The 18,073-nt window shown below is 35.1% G+C and overlaps 1 protein-coding gene across 3 annotated transcripts in view; it reads right to left on the bottom strand.

The window, feature by feature from the left end:
• Mbd5 (methyl-CpG binding domain protein 5) overlaps positions 1 to 18,073 on the bottom strand; it is a 367,270-nt gene that overhangs the window by 277,052 nt on the left and 72,145 nt on the right. For all 3 annotated transcript variants that reach the window (XM_031370166.1, XM_031370168.1, XM_031370165.1), the window contains one exon: positions 8,813 to 8,884. The gene's annotated coding sequence lies outside the window, so the exon portion shown is untranslated. The remainder of the gene's footprint in view (positions 1 to 8,812; positions 8,885 to 18,073) is intronic.

Here is an 18,073-nt window from a genome sequence, read left to right as displayed (position 1 = left end):
ATCATGCAGTTTTTATCACAATTTCTCTACAGTAAATCTTAAGGTTGGGAATGTTGATTCCACCAGATGTTCTTTTATTGTTGAGAATAGTTTTTGTTATCCTAGATTTTTCCTTATTCCAGATGAATTTACAAATTGCTCAAATACTTTCAAATGCTTACAATACTTTCAAAGTCTGTGAAGAATTGAGTTGAAATTCTGATGGGGACTGCATTGAATCTGTAGATTACTTTTGGCAAGATGGCCATTTTTACTATATTAATCTTGCCAATCCAAGAGCATGGGAGAACTTTCCATCATCTGAGATCTTCTTCTGTTTCCTTTTTCAGAAACGTGAAATTCTGGTCATACAGATCTTTTACTTGCTTAGTTAGAGTCGCACCAATGTATTTTCTATTATTTGTGACCATTGTGAAGGGTGTTATTTCCCTAATTTCATTCTCAGCCTGTTTATCCTTTGTGTGGAGGAAGGCCACTGATTTGCTTGAGTTAATTTTATATCCAGCTACATTGCTGAAGTTGTTTATCAGGTTTACTTTCTGGTGAAATTTTTGGGATCACTTAAGTATACTATCATATCAACAGCAAATAGTGATAAACTGACTTCTTTCTTTGCAATTTGTATTCCTTTGATCTTCTTTTGTTGTCTAATTACTCTGGCTAGGACTTTAAGTACTATATTGAATATGTAGGGAAAGACTGGGCAGCATTGTCTAGTCCCTGATTTTAGCTGGATTGCTTCAAGTTTCTCTCCATTTGATGGAGACTTTGATGTTGACTACTGCTTTGCTATATATTGCTTTTACTATGTTTAAGTATGAGCCTTGAATTCCTGATCTTTCCAAGACTTTATCATGAAGGGATGTTGGATTTTTTCAAATGCTTTTTCAGCATCTAATGAGATGACCATATAGTTTTTTCTTTGAGTTTGTTTATATAGTGAATTACGTTGATGGATTTCCATATATTGAACCATCCCTGCATCCCAGGGATGAATCCTACTTGATCATGACAGATAATCATTTTGATGTGTTCTTGGATTCATTCAGTTTGCAAAAATTTTATTGAGTTTTTTTGTATTGATATTCATAAGGGAAATTGGTCTGAAGTTTTTTTCTTTGTTAGGTCTTTGTGTGCTTTAGGTATAAGAGTAATTGTGGCTTCATAGAAAGAATTGGGTTGAGTACCTTCTGTTTCTATTTTGTGGAATAGTTTGAGGAATATTAGGTCTTCTTTGAAGGTCTGATAAAATCTGCACTAAACCCATCCGGTTTTGGGCTTTTTTTGGTTGGTAGACTATTAATGACTGTTTCCATTTCACTAGCATATATGGGACTGTTTAGATCATTGATCTGATCTTGATTTAACTTGGGTACCTGGTATCTGTCTAGAAAAATTGTTCATTTCATCCAGGTTTTTCAGTTTTACTGAGTATAGGCTTTTATAGTAGAATCTCATGATTTTTTGGATTTCCTCAGTGTCTGTTGCTATGTCTCCCTTTTAATTTCTGATCTTGTTAATTAGGATAATGTTTCTGTGCCCTCTAGTTAGTCTGGCTAAGGGTTTAACTCTTTTATTGATTTTCTCAGAGAACCAGCTCCTGGTTTGGTTGATTCTTTGTATAGTTCTTTTTGTTTCTATTTGGTTTGTTTCAGCCCTGAGTTTGTTTATTTCCTCCCTTCAACTGCTTTTGAGTGAATTTGCTTCTTTTTGTTCTAGAGCTTTCAGATGTGTTGTCAAATTGCTGGTGTATGCTCTCTCCAATTTCTTTTTGAAGGCTATTATTTTTCCTCTTAGGACTGCCTTCATTGTGTTCCATAAGTTTAGGTATATTGTGGCTTCATTTTCATTCAATTCTAGAAAGTCTTTAATTTCTTTCTTTATTTCTTCCTTGACCAAGTTATCATTGAGTAGAGTTTTGTTAAGCTTCCACATGTATATGGGCTTTCTATTGTTTATGTTGTTATTGAGGAGCACCCTTAGTCCATGGTGATCTGATAGGATGCAAGGAATTATTTCAATCTTCTTGTATCTGTTGAGACCTGATTTGTGACCAATTATATGGTCAATTTTGGAGAAGGTACCATGAGGTGCTGAGAAGAAGGTATATCCTTTTGTTTTAGGGTAAAAAGTTCTACAGATATCTGTTAAATCCATCTGTTTCATAACTTCTGTTAGTCTCACTGTGTCTTTGTTTAGTTTCTGTTCCCATGATCTGTTCATTGTTAAGAGTTGGGTATTGAAATCTCCCACTATTATTGTGTGCAGTGCAATGTGTGCTTTGAGCTTAAGTAAGGTTTCTTTTATGAATGTAGATGCCCTTGCATTTGTAGCATAGATGTTCAGAATTGAGAGTTTGTCTTGGTAGATTATATCTCTGATGAGTATGAAGTGTTCCTCCTTATCATTTTTGATCACTTTAGGGTGAAATTCGATCTTATTCAATATTAGAATGGCTACTCCACCTTTTTTCTTGGGACCACTGACTTGGAAAATTGTTTTCCAGCCTTTTATTCTAAGGTAGTGTCTGTCTTTGTTACTGAGGTGGGTATCCTGTATGCAACAAAATGTTAGGTCCTGTTTACATACCCAGTCTGATAGTCTATGTTTTTTTATTGGAGAGTTGAGTCCATTGATATTAATAGATATTAAGGAATAGTAGTTGTTGCTTCCTGTTATTTTTGTTGTTAGAGCTGGAATTCCATTCATGTGGCTATCTTCTTTTAGTTTTGTTGGAAGATTAATTTCTTGCTTTTTCTAGAATGTAGTTTCCCTCTTTGTGTGGGAGTTTTCCATTTATTAACCTTTGAAGGGCTGGATTTGTGGAAAGATATTGTGTAAATTTGGTTTTGTCATGGAATACTTTGTTTTCTCAATCTATGGTAATTGAGAGTTTTGCTGGGTATAGTAGCCTGGGCTAGCATTTGTGTTCTCTTAGGGTCTGTATGACATCAACCCATTATCTTCTGGCTTTCATAGTCTTTTGAGAGAACTCTGGTGTAATTCTCATAGATCTGCCTTTATATGTTACTTGACCTTTTTCCCTTACTGCTTTTAATATTCTTTCTTTGTTTTGTGCATTTGGTGTTTTGACTATTATGTGGCAGGAGGAATTTTTTTTCTGGTCCAGTCTATTTGGAGTTCTATAGGCTTCTTGTATGTTCATGGGAATCTCTTTCTTTAGGTTAGGGAAGTTTTCTTCTACAATTTTTTTGAAAATATTTACTGGCACTTTAAGTTGGAAGTCTTCACTCTCTTTTATACCTATTAATCTTAGGTTTGGTTTTCTCATTGTGTCCTGGATTTCCTGGATGTTTTGGGTTAGGATCTTTTTGCATTTTGCATTTTCTTTAACTATTGTGTCAATGTTTTTTAGGGTATCTTCTGCCCCTGAGAATCGCTCTTCTATCTCTTGTATTCTGTTGGTGATACTTCTTGGTGATGTTGCCTGACTTCTTTCCTAGGATTTCTATCTACAGAGTTGTCTCTCCTTGTGATTACTTAACTGTTTCTATTTCCATTTTTAGGTCCTGGATGGTTTTGTTCAATTCCTTCACTTGTTTGGTTGTGCTTTCCTGTAATTCTTTAAGGGATTTTTGTGTTTCCTCCTTAAGGGTTTCTACTTGTTTACTAGTGTTCTCCTGTAATTCTTGAAGGGAATTTTTTTTTGTTTCCTCTTTAAGTGTACCTGTTTACCTGTGTTCTCCTGTATTATTTCAAGGGAATTATTCATATCCTTCTTAAATTCCTCTATCACCATTGTGAGATATGATTTTAGATCCAAATCTTGCTTTTCTGGTATTTTGGGATATCCAGGACTTGCTGTGGTGGGAGTACTAGGTTCTGATGAAGCCAAGTAGTCTTTGTTTCTGTTGGTAAGATTCTTGTGTTTGCCTTTCCCCATCTGTTGATGTCTTGTTTTAGATGTTATTTTTGTCTCTGGCTGGAGCTTGTTCCTCTTGTGGGTCTGTAAGCCTGTGTCAGCACTTCTGGGTGATCAGCTCTCCTCTGGAAAGCTTGGTGTGCAGAGGTCTGTGTATTAGCTGTCCCTCCTGAGTCCTGGGGTCAGAGCACAGCCTGGAGACAAGCTCTCTGCTTGCGTGGGGAAGGGACAGAGAGGGTTGTGGATCTGATGTCCCTTCTAGGTGTAGATGGAGATAAAAAAGCTCCTGTCCTATCTGCCCTGCCATTTCTGAGGTCTGTGTCTCCTGGCTGTTTCCGCCTTAGAAAGTCACCAGAGAGAAAATGGAGATGTCACCTGAGTCCCTGGGTCAGAGTACTCCCTGGAAACAAGCTCTCAGCTTGCACTGGGTGGTGGGCGTAGGTTGAGGTGCGGGTGGGGGTGGAAGAGGGTGATGGTGGTGGGGGAAGGGGCAGAGAGGTCTGTGGATCCACTGTCCCTTGAAGGTGTACATGGAGGTAGAAAGGATCTTTTCCCATCTGTCCTGCCACTTCTGAGGTCTGTGCCTCCAGGCTGGTCCTACCTTAAAAAGTCATAAAGAAAATGGCGACCTTACCTGAGTCCCTGGGTCAGAGCACTCATACCCATGAACTCTTAACAACATGATTACCTGAAGAAGACCATACCAGTTGTCCTGTTAACACTGACAGAAGATAACTTCAGAGGGTCTGATATGAGATCAAGAGCTATTAGTAATAAGGGATACTGAAGGAAGAAAAGCTATAAGTTTTCTTCACAGACAATACTTGCCCAATACTGAATTTTCAGCATTAAGCATGTGTTCATAAATACTAAATTAGTTAAATTCAGTAGGCTATGCATGTACATATATGTATGTATTTATGTATGTATGCATGTGTTATGAAATTAAGAACAATAAGTAAAGAATTTGAGAGGGGTAAGGAGGAGAGGGAGGAGTGGAAACGATATAAAGTACACTTACAAATAAAATTTTCAAAAAATTCAAGTAGATTTTAAGAGTTAAATGAGTAAACTTATTTAAGATTAATGAGTAAAGTAAAAGCACTGAGATTAATTATTGAATTCTTGAAGATAAAAAGACAATGAAATAGAGCATATTAAATAAATTCAGTCACTCCATAATTTTATACCAGAAAAGCTCATTACAAATAAAAACAAGATTATTTACAAATAAAGATGAATCAGATCTATTACTCTAATCCCTGATATAAGTTTAGTCACATAAAAAATAACAGATCTGAAATATTAGACATCTGATAAGGAAAAAGATGGCAAATCTATGTATAAATAAAAACAACCTTAACATTATAAAGCAATTATTTCATATGCCTTAAAATAATGAACAGCATTATAAAAATCAAGAAAGGGTGAATAGTTAAATGTTTTTGGTCTAAGGGTGTTATTTTGCTTGGCTAGGTAATAATAGTATGCACATAACTGTACAGTACACATGATGACATTTCTAGGGTGATCATAGGTCCTTATGTACCACAGTATAAAAAGAGAAAGCCAATGTGACAAAACAAAGAAGAAAGAGGTTAATAAAGAAGAGAAAAGACAAATAAATGGTTGGAAAATAAAAACAAAATACTGGTAATACAAGGAAAGGATATTAAAAGCCACAAGGAAAAGACCAAGCAAAATAGAAAGACAGGCCCATTAGAAGAAAACACCTGGCTCTTCACTGTAATCTCTGAAAGCCAATAAGGTATGGATGATGGGTGCTCTGCAAACTGAGAGATCACAGAAGCCAGCATAGACTATATAAACTATAAAATTATAAATCACCATAGACGAAGAAGGAAAAGCATTGTACTTATAAAACCAAACCTGAATAATTCCTGGACACCAATTCAGCTCTATAGAAGGCACTAGAAAGGAATCTTCTGAGGAGATTAACTACACTGAAGAGGATACACAGAACCTATAATCCAGAAACAGTAAATCAAGAGTGAAAAATAACTACATCACCACAATGAAATAACAAACATCAAAAAACACTGCTCATTAACAATTCTCAATACTGATGATCTCAACTCCTCAATTCAGATTATCAGACAGGATTAGAAAAAAAAGGGTCCACTTTTTCCCCCACTACTCTTGTACACATACTTACATGACTCAATATCCAATTATAGATGTATTAGCTCATCCACGTTCATTGCTGTTTTATTCACGGTAGCTAGAAAGTGGAATCAGCCTAGATGTTTATTGGCAAATAGATGAAAAATATATGGTACATTTATACAATGGAATATTACTCAGCAACTAGTAAAAACAGAATTATAAAGTTTTACAGATAAAAGGATATAGCTAGAAATAATCATCCCAAGTGAGGTAAAACTGACCAAAAAGACAGGTATTGCATATATTTTTCAATGTGGATATTCACTTTTAAGTTTTCAGTATATTTTGTACAATCCAAAACCAAAGAGATTAGATTCTTATTAAAGGACTAAGTGGGAGGAAGGGATCTCTCAAGAAGGGGAATACAGAGTGTGACAATATACAAGTTCCAACCCCATACTTCATTTGTAAATATCAATCAAATGTCCCTCACCCATACTCATTTCACCCACATGAGGGATGTTCTATACTTTCCTTTGAATACAGGAGAGAATTTGTGCCTATGAGTGAATATGGCAAAGATAATACTTTGTGACTTCAGAAGCTAGGTCATCAAAAAGACAAATATTCCACCTAACTTTATTCTTGTAGACACTCAATGTATGAAGACTAGACTTCATGTTATGAGAAAGCACAAACTAACATGTATGAAGACATTATATTTACAGTGACTTCTACTGAAGAACTGAGTTCTGGACCAAAAGAATCATCTTCTGGATGAGACTGAAGTAGTCCTGACTTCAGTTTACAGCTGTCTTGTTAGAGTTGCGATGAAGAAACACCATGACCAAAAGCAAGTTCAGGAGGATATTGATTATTTGCCTTACATTTTCACACTGTATCACTGAAATAAGCCAGGACAGGAACTCAAGCAGGACAGGAAACTGATAAAGAGGTAATAAGGGAATGATATTAACTTACTGGCTTGGTTAGCCTGTCTTTTTATGGAATCCAGGACCATAAGCAAAGGGAGGGTCCTATCCAAAATAGGCTAGGCCCTCCCACATCAAACACTAATTAAGAAACTACAGGTTGCTTCCAGCCCAATCTTACAGAAGCATTTTCTCAACTGGGTTCCCCCATGTCAAGATTAATCTAGCTTGTTTCAAGTTCTTATACAATTAGTCAATACAACTGAGCCTTTGTCAACCTCACACACACATAGATGACTCTTAAGCCTTTCCTTTCTTGTCCATCCCCAAGATCATATATTAATAATGACAATACAATAAGACATTGTAATAATATAGTGTAAAACATTTATAAACTTAAAAGTACTACAATCTTTGAAAATTCAAACACTAAAAAAATCCAGTCTCTTTAAAAAATGCAGTCTTTTTAAAAATCCAATAGCTCTCTACTGTGTGTAATACAAAATAAAAAATGAGTGAAAATCTTCAAGAGGGAAAACCCAGGTCACAGTCACATCTGAACAAGTCAAAATCAAACTCCAATACCAACTGTAAAATCTGAGTAGCCAACATCTGAGATCCACTAATGAGCTGGCTCCTCCACAGGGCTTGGGTCACTTTTTTGGCTCTGCCCTCAGGATCTGCACACAAAGAAAGGCTTCTTGGATTAGGCTAGCTCACTCCACACCTGCTGCTGTCTTTGGCAGTCACCTCATGGTACCATCAACTCCAAAATGTTAGGGTCTTCTGCTGCTGCACTGCATTTCACCATAAGTGTCTCCTGTGTTCTATTTAGGAACTCCAGCTCTACCAACACAGTTCCAAGCCTTAGCTGCTCTTCATAACCCATTTATGCCTTAAAAACCAGCACTACCTGGGCCAGTCACACTACCTAAGTTCAGCAGCCAGCATGAGAAACTACTGTGGTCACTTCTGGAACACAGCTTCTTTGTGCTGACCCTTAAGAAACACCTGTCTGAACATTCCACCTCACAATCCTGGTCTCTTCTTAATCATAGCTGACACTTCAGCCCCAGCTGACCAGCCTAGCACCAGCCCCAGGAAAGCAGAGGTTTCATTTTAGTGGTTCTGGTCTCTTGTTAACAAGAAGCAATTCTTCAGCTCCAGCTGACCAGACATCTTCTGCACACAAAAGGCCTGATACAGTCTTTGCTTCCCTCTGAAACTTCACAGGCCAGATTTCCATTATCATTACTGCTTCCAACATTTTTATCTCTCAGGCTCCTATAGAACAGCACATAGAGCTCTCAACACCCAATAGCTTTTCTACCTCAAAGTTCCAAAGTGTTTCCACAATCCTCCCAAAACAACATGGTCAGGTCTGTCACAGCAAGAACACACCATCCTGGTACTAACTTGCCTTAGGGTTATTTATGTGCAATGAAACAACATGAAACCCTTTTTCAAGGGTTAACAACAGATGAAAACCTATTTATTCAGATGAATTACCTATGATCAAATAATGTGAAGAAACACTTTAAGTTATGAACATCTCTTACTATTAACTGTACCTAATCCAACTGATGTAAATAAAGTAAATGAATAGCCATGGAGTGGAAACTGTGTTTTGTTTTATTTTGTTTGCAGACCCCTATCTTCCTATTTTTCTTGCTGTCATCTTTGAAGGAAATTTCTACAAAATCTCTTTTTCATTTTTGAAACTTAGAAATCTCTGAACCATTCTCATAATTTTTTCCTTCTATTCAACACACTGGAATCAAGTAAACAATGACAATATACTATACAAACAATCCAGACATACTTTCTATACTGTCACATCAAAACAATAAAGTTCAGAAACCCTACTCACCGATCATGATGTTCTGGTTTCAAACATTTTGATTTAGTTAGGATTCAATCCACAGGTTCTCGGAGAAGTTATCTTCAGAAGAGAACATAAAAGAAAAGAAAAGAAAAAATAAGATGACTCAGAAGAACAAAGCAGTAAGCCTTAAAAGCATTTATTTTTATTTGTATTTTTCATCATTTCTATTTTATCTTTTTTTTTTTCTATTTTATCTTTTATAACTTCCAATTTTTGCAAAGGCTATATAAAATACAAATAATACTCAAAGCTATATATTTTATATAAGCTTTGTACATTTTATAAAGTTTAGTGACTACTTTATAGACTAATGTTAACCCCTATGTTTTTTCGCTGCCTTCTTTACTCTGCTTTTATTCTGTTTAGATTTTCTCAACCATCTAGCCATAAATATCATCAACACCCCTTCCACACCTGTTTCTCCTGATTGTTTTGTGTAAAACATGAACTATAAACTCCCCAAACAGTGGGAATATCCCTGTCAATATCCTCCCGTCTGGGACGAATACTATCACCTGCCTATTCTTCAGGCTCTGTAACACTCCATAGTTATTGAGTACCACACTTTCTACAACTCTACAATCTCCAGCACTTATTACTTCCCTCCTCTTACAATGGAAAGACACTACTTTCTGGGCCCTGTTTTATGTTTCAAGTTTGTTATCCTTTTTGTTTCTAGTCTACTTAGTTTTTCTTGATTGACTTCCTTTCTCTTCATTTTCACAAATTCACAGAAGAAGTTAAGACACTGGTTTTTATTGTTTGTTTGTTTTGTTTTCCCGAGATACCTGAAGCAATCCCACTAAAATTGGGGACGAGATAAGGATGCCCACTCTCCCTGTATCTATTCAATATAGTACTCGAAGTTCTAGTCAGAGCAATAATACAACAAAAGGAGGGCTGGCGACTGGGTCAGCAGGTAACAGCACCGACTGCTCTTCTGAAGGTCCTGAGTTCAATCCCAGCAACCACATGGTGGCTCACAACCACCCATAATGAGATCTGATGCCCTCTTCTGGTGCATCTGAAGACAGCTACAGTGTACTTATCTATAATAAAAAAATCTTTGGGCCTGAGTGAGCAGGGTCTACCGGAGCAAGCAGAGGTCCTAAAAGCCAATTCCCAAAAACCAGATAAAGGCTCACACCTATCTGTACAGCTACAGTGTGTACTCATACATACATAAAGTAAATTTAAAAAAAAAAGATAACAAAAGGAGATCTAGGAGGTATAAATTGGTAAAAAAGAAGTCAAGGTATCACTATTTGCAGATGATATGATAGTATATATAAACGACCCCAAAAATTCTACCAGAGAACTTCTACAGCTGATAAACAATGTCAGCAAAGTGACTGGATAAAAATTAACTCAAACAAATCAGTACCCTTCCTTTATACAAATGATAAATGGGTTGATAAAGAAATTAGGGAAACAACATTCTTCACAATAGTCCCACATATAAAATACCTTGGGGTAAGTCTAACCAAACAAATGAAAGATCTGTATGACAAGAACTTTAAGTCTCTCAAGAAAGAAATGGAAGATGACCTCAGAAAATGGAGAGATCTCCCATACTCATAGATTGGTAGGATTAACATAGTAAAAATAGAGATTCTACCAAAAGCAATCTACAGATTCAATGCAATTCCCATCAAAATCCCAACACAATTCTTCAAATACATGTAAAGAGCAATTCTCAATTTCATATGGAAAAACAAAAAACCCAAGATAACGAAACCAATTCTTAACAATAAAAGAACTACTATCCAATTAGTAAAGAATTATATTAACTAGAACTTCTGACCATTAGTTTAGGTAACTGGCTCATATTCATAACAACAATCTAATGGAATTACATTCTTCATCATTATTTGGGGTTAGAAAAAGAAGATAGTAAGGTATTACACATCAATCTCACTAACCTATTTAAATATAACGGAAATGTTAAGAACCTTAAATGTTTTCCCAAACACTCTGAATACACACTATTTTTCTAGTATGAAACCCTACCTACTGGGCACATAACCTACATTACCAACCAAAAATTATGACATATATCCCACTAAACACAAAAGACAATATACCCTGTTCAAAATTCTCATCTCTATATGAATTCTCAACTTTTTCATGCACACATAAACAAGCTTGATAGTTCTTAATCTGAGATCATTCTCAAATGCAAATATAGGTATGTCCCTTATTAGTACTCACTTAGATTCAAATGTTGTACCTGTTAACTATCCTCCCTATTTATTCTATCTAATTGTTTACACATATGGCCACTGCTCGTTTGGACTTAGGTTAAAATTCCTTAGCTGGCTTCTCACCTTTCCTTTCCTCCAATACACATTATTCACAGCAGTCAGAATGAGCTTTCCCTAATTCAAGCTTCATTACATTTCTTTCTAACGACTCAAACTTTGTCATACTTTAAACATTCAATTGGCTTTTCAATGTAATCAGACTCATATATAAACAGCTTATCACAGGTTGGTGACTGTGGTCCTACCCACCGTATATCCATATTCATTGTTAAAGTGGGAGTTCTCTTCCTCTTCCTTCAGACACAGCTGTAAGATTATTACCCAAAATAATCTCTCGCTTTTCTCTCTGTCTATGTAAGTGCTTAGTTTCCATGTCATAAAATGATATAATCCTGGGAAAATCTTTTCTGATTTATATAATCTATGGTAATGACCAATGGCATGGTTTTGGTATCCTATGAAAGACAGCTATAGCACCTCTACATTTCTCAGATTGCCTTTCAGGTAGGTTGTGAAAATAAGGGTTATTTGGAGCCAATAAGTACAAACAAAGGAGATAAGTCTAGGGCTGGTCCTAAAATTCTTCCTATAAGATTATTCAATTTCTCCTCTCTTACCCTATCAATTTGAAAAGCCATTTCAGAGGAGAGGGGTAGCCTAATAGACTAAAGAAATGAACAACAAATTCCTTCATGTTGTTATTATTTCTGGGATACCTAGTTACAATAGCTGAGTTTAGCCTATGCTTGGTAATAAAAATTATGACTTGAGAAATATGTACTTATATAAACCAGGAAAAAGATAGAAAGATTCTTTCAGGTCTTATGCCAATGACTAAAGGATGACAAAACTCCCACAGGACTTCCTTACTACTTAACACAATTGGCTGAGGTTTACTTGTTTGCCAAACTTAAAGAAAAAAAAGATGTGTTTTTGTTGCCCAGTGCATACTTATAGTATTTAGCAAAGTATTTTAAGCTTAAGTAATAGAAAGAAATCAGGTGCATGTTTTGATATAAGCTACACTGCTTTTGTAAAATATTGTGCCACCATTACTGATAACGAAATATTGCACACTACTTACTCAGTCTTCTAGAAGTTTCAATGCCTTTCAATTTTAGTTTAAAAATAGCTTTCAAGGTATATCATATATTTAAAATTTAATAAGCAAGGACCTGCTATTCACAACAAATAATATGCCATAAACATATAATTATATGTAATAGTATAATGAACCCAAATATTTCCTGGTTTTTGACATTTACATTTTTCTATCATCAATTTTAGATATATCATTATTTCTGTCTCTATTCAAGATAATAATTTTCATAAGTTTACCCATATTAGCTTCTATTTTCTCTTTACACTGTATTTTCCTTGAGTTTGAATTTTGTCTTCATATTCTTATACACCATGGTATGCTTGACTTGATGTTAATTTGTACTGAATGTTACATATTACACTGTTAATATGTATTAAATGAATTGCAGGCAAAGCGATCAATGTAAAAACAACATATATTTCTTGGTGCTGTATTAAGATACTGGAGCACATAAGTTATAAACTCAATGGCTCTGCAATTCAGAAGAATGTAACAACCAGGCTTCTATAATCCTAGCACACAAGAGGCGGAGAAGAAGTATGGCCAGCCAGTCTGGTCTAAATAGTGAATTTCAGGTAAGATTTGGTCGCAGTTTAAGATCCTTTCTAAAAGGAGGAGAGTGAGGGGAAGCAAAACCCAAAGGAATCTAACAAGTGGAGACTCTGTACTGGCTCTGGTGATCTGAGGTCCTGACAGAAAGAGCAACAGGTCATCAAGGAAGGACATGGCATCAGGAGGTCTGGGTCTTTCTCCCAGTTCTGAAGTAAGAGCTGTAAAAATCACTGGCATTTTAAACTGGTTGGTTCATTTCTTGCTGTTGTCTGTGCAGATCACTGTGTATTGCTAAGTAGCTATTTTGATCTCTATTAAGCTAGATGCTAATAGATGCCTTGAGTCCTTCTGGCCTATTCATACAAAACATTCACAAACGTTTCAAATACAATCTGCCTAAGGCAATCTCCTTCAAAGGAGGACAACTGTTCAATGGTAAAGCAGAACAACTGTGCCTGACAGTCCTACAACTTTGAATTGCAAAACTTTGCCCTCCAATTTTCTGGATGAATTCCTAACCAGCTAGAAAAAAAAAATTAAAGCTATAGATGAGAAATCTACAGCCAACATCATCTTAAATGAAGAAACACTTTAAATCAACTGAAGTCAGGGAGGAAGCACTAATGGTCACTATCCCCACTCCTTTTCAATACTGTGCTCAACTACTACATGGATCAATAAGGCACAAGTAGAAAATTAAAGGTATACAAAGAGAGAAAGGAATCAAATTATTTCTATTTGCAAATCTCATGATATTACACATTAGAGAATCAAAAAATGAGTAAAAAAGGTCTAGAAGGATAACTGGAGCACTGTGGCAAGACACAATCAATAACATTCTATACACAAGCAACAAGAATAGAGAGGAGAATGTGGACACACTCCACAATGTTCTCTAAGTAAATGAAATATATAAGAATAAACAATCAAGGGACTAGATCTCTACAATAAAAACTTTCAGCTTTTGAAAAGATAGGGAAAAAAAACACACTAAAAAATGTAAAGATACCCCATGCTAATTGAGATAATATTAGGAAATGACCATTTTTCCACAAGCTATTTACCGATGCAATGCAATCCCATTACAAAATCCCCATCAAATTCCTCACAAAAATAGAAAAAAAATCCTAAAATTTATATGGAATCATAAAAGATACTGGATAAGACAGAAAAATACTCAATAACAAAATAACAAAATCAGAAACAATGCTGGAGAGATTACCATTTCAGTTTTAAGATATACTACAGTGTCATACTAATAAAAATATATGGTACACAAAAGCAGATATATAGAGCCATGGAACAAAACTGAAGACTCAAGAAGGAGGAATATCAGAGTATAAATGATCTGATAAAGAGAATGGGAGGAGTGGGGGCAGGGCACCTCTCATAATCAATATGAGAAAGGAATAAAGGACACAGGAGGGTAAAGGAACAGTAAAGGCCTTTGTAAATGTCCTAAAAAATCATATTATCAACTATTTACCTAATGGAAAAACCCTATAATATCTGGAAGCATGTATATGTAAGTATGTATATATATAAAATTTCAGTTAAACTATATACAATATATATACATATATATACATATATATGTGTTTGTGTGTGTATTGGAGGGTAAAGTTTTGCAATTCAAAGCTGTAGGATTATCAGACACAGTTGTTCTGCTTTACCATTGAACAGTTGTCCTCCTTTGAAGGAGATTGCCTTAGGTGGATTGTATTGAAAGGTTTGTGAACACATATACACAAACACATATACATGTATTTGACAAAGCAAGTATGGTATAGGGAGGGTTTAGAGGGAAGAAGTAGAAATGATGCTATATCATAAACTCAAAAACGAACAAAACTGAAACAACCAAACGAATAAGCAAACAAATGAGCTATGTTTAAAATGTCCCTTCTTTTTCCGATGTCAATAACATCCTCAAGAAGAAGAGCTAAAAATGAACTTATATATTTTTTAAGATACAGGAGAAATGCTTTGAATTTTTCATTATTTAAATTATGAAGATTTATAGAATATACTATTATATCATAACTGAACCTTTTTCATATGTCTGACAGTGCTCCCTGCAAGACCCAAGACAACCTAAGAAAAACCACACCACCAGACATGAGAAGCCCTCTTTCGAGTTGTTGGTCAAATCTGTCCAAAAGACTCCCAAAACATTACAGACTATTGTTATTACCCTTAGTTGCCCACTATGGTTGGAAAGTAGGTCCCTATTTTGAGGACAGCATATATTCAGACATAGGGCCCAAAGGCCGCTGGGCAGGAACTGACCTGAGTGCCTCCTCTCTGAATTCTAGCTTTCATGGTATCAGAAGTCACCATGAAGGTTCCCAAAGGAAGGAATCAACCAACAGTTCTACCCAGCTAGGACACCTATTTACCACAACAACAGGGAAGGTGCAATAACCACAAAAATGCAGTGGTAACAAGCTTATATTGACAGTAGCCAATAGTTCTCAAATTAGACTTATGATCCATTCAACAAGAGGGAAATAATGACTGGTACTGTTAACCTAGTCAACTATCCAGGGCTAATGAAGTCATGAATCTTGGAGGAGAACTTACTACTACCATTTTACTTAACTGCACAATCCATAAGTACACTAAAACTATCTGTCCTTATAAGCACAGATACGTATAGTCCTCATCCCTCATCAAAGAAACTTTCCTTTGCAACAGACTGAGACTCTTACAGAAAGAAACAACCAATCAAAGTGTACAGCTTTAGAGTCCAGTACCAATGAATATATCTACAAAACAACTCCTGTAACTAGGACTCAGGAAACATTGCTGAAGAAAGGTTGGAAAGACTGTAAGATCCAAAGGATCGGGGGTATACTGTCAGATTGCATCTTGTAGTAATGTCAGAAGGGATAACCATAATGTCTCAGCAACATGACTACTTAACACAAGCTGAACAACAGAAATGTGAAAGTGGACAGGGGAAGAGCATGAGGCTTCAATCCTATGCAAAGAACTATAGGTGGCTGAAAGCAGAAATAGTCTTCACAGAGAAAAAGCACACCAACTGATAGGTTTATCTAATGCCAAATGATCAACTCTTCAGACATTCATAAATGGCATTGTACAGATCAAGTAGGTTGTATTTAGAAAATGTGTATATGTGTGTGTGTATACATATGTATGTGCATGAATATACATACATATATATATACACACACACACACTCATATTTAGACACACATACATATACATGTATTTGAAAAAGCAAGTAGTGGTAGAGGGAGGGTTTGGAGGGAATAAATAGAAATGATGTTATATCATAAACTCAAAAACAAACAAAACTGAAACAACCAAACAAATAAGCAAACAAATGAGCTATGTTTAAAATGTCCCTTCTTTTTCTGATGCCAATAATATCCTCAAAAAAAGAGCTAAAAATGAACTAATACTTTTTTTTGAGATACAGGAGAAATGCTTTGAATTTTTTATTATTTAAATTATGAGGGTTTATAGAATATACTATTATATCATAATAGATTGTACAGTGTACAATGACCAACACAAGGTGATTAACATTTCAGTTTCTTGAAAAGATACTTATAATTCTGATTCACCCACAATAATTGTATCTATTTATATTGTGAGGTGTTGCATTTCAAAACTTGTTTAGATATATACTTTCAAATCTAGGTTATTAACATTTCCATTTCCATCACTGTTGGGTCATGAATTGTTCATTTTTTTAAATATTAACTCTTTTCTCCATTTTTATTAAAATTTTTCTAACTGTATCATTAGGTATACATTTTTTCCCATAACTTATTTCTTAATCACATTATATCACCACCACAGCCCCTACCCTCCTTTCCCCTAGTCCTGCATTTACAAGTCCCTAACCCAGTTATTCCCACTCTTTCTTCTCAAAGAAGTGGAAGCCCCCCTTGGGTACCATCCCACACTGGTAGGCACATCGTCTCCCACTGAAGCCCAACCAGGCAGTTCAGGTAGAGGAAGGGAATTAACAAAACCAAGAGCTGGTTCTTTGAGAAAAATCAATAAGATAGACAAACCCATTGCCATTCAACTAAAGGCAGATAGACAATATCCAACTAACAAAATGAGAAATGAAAAGGGAGATGTAACAATAGACACTGACAAAATTCAAAGACTCATTAAATCTTACTTCAGAAGCCTGTACTCCATAAAATTGGAAATTCTAAATTAAATAACTGAACTTCTAGATAGATACCCCTCACCAAAGTCCATCAAGATTAGGCAAACCATTTAAATAGTCCTATAACTCCTAGTAGAAACAGTCATTCATAAATGTAATGAATTCTGGTTCTAATGTACAAATGTTAAAGAAACTTCTTTAAGACATAAAAGGGAAAGAAAACTGAAATTTGAAGCTATTCTCTGTACCATTTCTTTTCTTTACCCATTCTGTAATGTACGATAAGTTTTCAAAAGCCTATTAAGGAAAGAAAGAAAACAGAAAAAGTGTAAATATTAATCTGATAATACCATGCTAATTGATTTCATCATAGATAATTAAAAATTGATAATAGTGCTGTATTAACTCATAACAATATTTCAGTTAGTTTTCCTTTTTTCTATTCTAAGAAAAATGGTTTCAGATGGAATTATAACCCAGCAAATCCCAAATATATTCATACTTCAAACCCTGAACATATGAAACAGTCTCCTCATTCAAAGTGCTTTCTACAAATCTAATGAAGATAGCAAGATGAATACCTATCAAATCTAACTTATAGTAATATATTTAAATTAAAAATGGATATTGTGCATACATGTGTATTCATATTAACAAGTAATTTATATTGATATGTAACCTAGTCTATATGAATGCCAAATTTACTAAATAAATGCTCCCAGCTTCTGTAAAAAAGTTATTAATTTTATTAAATAAAAAGCCTTCAACCATTTTTTTACATATAGCTTATATGCATACTAATGGAATTATGCATTCTAGCCATTGTCATATGAGATACGAGGTAGTTACCTAAAAATCATTCTTCAGATAGCTAGATTTTTGTTTTGTTCATCTTTCAATATCTAGTGAAGAATAAATAACATAATGAAAGTCTTTGATAAGAAAACATTCTTCACTTTCACTTTCAAATACTTTTAACAACACCATCTTAATATTCACTATTCCTTTTAGGAACTTGAAAATGCACACACCTATGACAAAAGACCATTCTTTAGCCTGCTCAAATGATTAAGCACACAACTATCCCTTAAAAGGTGCTCCATGACCAACCCTATATCTAATAGAGGGCTAATATCCAATGTATACAAAGAACTCAAGAAGTTAGACTCCAG

This window comes from Mastomys coucha, unplaced genomic scaffold (assembly GCF_008632895.1).
Source record: "Mastomys coucha isolate ucsf_1 unplaced genomic scaffold, UCSF_Mcou_1 pScaffold15, whole genome shotgun sequence".
Taxonomy (NCBI): Eukaryota; Metazoa; Chordata; class Mammalia; order Rodentia; family Muridae; genus Mastomys; species Mastomys coucha.
The sequence above is the reverse complement of the archived record's forward strand: the minus strand, read 5'-3'. Positions and strand labels throughout refer to the sequence as shown.